Consider the following 2,500-nt stretch of genomic DNA (forward strand, 5'->3'; position numbering starts at 1 on the left):
TTATCTTGTGCAAATTAGGTAGGATTTGGCGTTGAGTTTTACCTTGCGTTAATCCTGTTTAATTATCGTGTTAATTATTGATTTGTTTAATTTGTTTTTTATCTTTTGTTCCATCTATATCCAATGGTTAACAATTTGATGTTTCAATTCATTTATTTTCATTTATATTGTCAATATATCCGGCCATTGTTAAGATAAATGAACAAATAAATAAATAAACATAATTTACCCATAAGTAAAAGCATTCATTATGATTTAGCGTATTATTATTAATTAATATTATCGTCTTTTTTCTTATCTATTTATTCTCACTACCTGTTCATGTTTTTTTCTTTTTTATTTCCTTTTTTTTCTTTTTTCTTTTTTTTTCTTTTTATTCTTTTTCTCTTTTTCTTTTCTTTCTTTTTTTATTCTTCTTTCTTTCTTTCTTTCTTTATTACGACTGCTTTTACGTCCTGATTATTTCTTAATGTTTTGAATCATGATTGCATGTTTTCTTATCTTTTCATATTATCAGGTCTGTATTTTTCTCTTTTTCATGTTGTCTGCATGTTTCGTTTCGTTAGTCTGTTTGTTGTTTTTTATTTTGTTTGTCTTTACGGTCATGTGATTTTTTATTTATTTATTATTTTTTTATTATTTTTTTTAGGGAAGAGTATTGGTAAAATAGATATTAATGATGATTACGGTTATTATGTGCTGGTATGTTCATCATCGTCCTTATCATTATCACTATTATCGGTCATCATCATTTATTATCACCATCACCATCCTTATCATCACCATCAGCATCATTCTCATCAGCAGCACCACCACCATCATCATCATCATCATAACCACCCTCATCATCATCATCATCATCATCGTCATCATCATCATCATCATCATCGTCATCATCATCATCATCATCAATGTTATCATCATCATCATCATCCTCATCATCCTCATCATCAATGTTATTATTATTATTATCATCATCATCATCACCATCACCATCATTATCAACATCAGCAGCAGCATTAGTAAATCAGTCACCACTGCAATAACCATTAGAATAAGTATGTTGGTAATGATCAAGATTTACAAGTGATACAGAAAATGGTATTGAATATGCGAAATTACTACCACTACTACTACTACTATTACTATTACTACTATTACTATTACAACTATTACTATTACAACTATTACTATTACTACTATTACTATTTCTACTATTACTATTACTAGTATTACTATTACTACTACTTCTACTACTACTACTACTACTACTACTACTACTATTACTATTACTACTATTACTATTACTACTACTTCTACTACTACTACTACTACTACTACTACTACTACTATTACTACTACTGCTATTACTATTACTACTATTACTACTACTACTACTACTACTATTACTACTACTACTACTACTATTACTACTACTACTACTATTACTACTACTACTACTACTACTACTATTACTACTACTATTACTACTACTACTATTACTACTAGTATTACTACTACTGCTACTACTACTATTACTATTATTACTACTACTATTACTACTACTACTACTACTACTATTACTACTACTACTACTACTACTACTACAATTACTACTATTGCTACTTCTATTACTATTACTACTACTACTGCTACTATTACTACTACAATTACTACTATTGCTACTTCTATTACTATTACTACTACTACTGCTACTATTACTACTACTACTACTATTACTACTACTACTACTACTACTACTACAATTACCACTACTATTACTACTACTACTACTACTATTACTACTATTAGTACAATACTATTATTATTGCTGCTACTAATACCACGATTACTACTTCCAATGCCACTAGTACTACTCCTACTACTATTACTGTTACTCTTACCATTAATGTTGATGGAAATGGTAAGTCAGAATAATGGTGATGATAGTAGCTGCAATAATGACATTACGATGATATAAATATATTATTGGCACTATGTAATATTGATGATAATAATGATAATGATAGCATCTTTGGTATTAATGATGATAGCGTATCATTCCTAATACAATTAATGATATTATTAATGATAATGAGATTGGCCATGATGATGACAATTGTTATACTAATAATAACAATCACAGTGATTATGCAGATAATTAGAAATATGAAATAATGATGATAATAAACGTAACTATAATTAGTAATAATGGTAATAGTAATAATACAAATTATAATTATGATGATGATATTAATAATGATAGCAGTAGTAGCAGAAGTAGTAGTAGTAATGATGATGATACTGATAATGGAAGTGACAATAATCATGATAATGATAATGAGGATGATAGTAATACTACTACTACTAGTTCTGCTACTTCTACGGCTAATGGTGATGGCATTGATAAAAATGATAATGATAATAACGATGATAATGATGATAATGGTAATGATGCTAATGATTATAATGATAATGTTGGCAATAATGATAATAATAG

General features: G+C 27.6%; 1 protein-coding gene across 1 annotated transcript in view; it reads left to right on the top strand.

The window, feature by feature from the left end:
* The window catches only part of LOC113800815 (cyclin-dependent kinase-like 2), a gene marked incomplete in the record, with an annotated part of 72,084 nt that overhangs the window by 354 nt on the left and 69,230 nt on the right, over positions 1-2,500 (top strand).

Source organism: Penaeus vannamei, chromosome 34, assembly GCF_042767895.1.
Source record: "Penaeus vannamei isolate JL-2024 chromosome 34, ASM4276789v1, whole genome shotgun sequence".
Taxonomy (NCBI): Eukaryota; Metazoa; Arthropoda; class Malacostraca; order Decapoda; family Penaeidae; genus Penaeus; species Penaeus vannamei.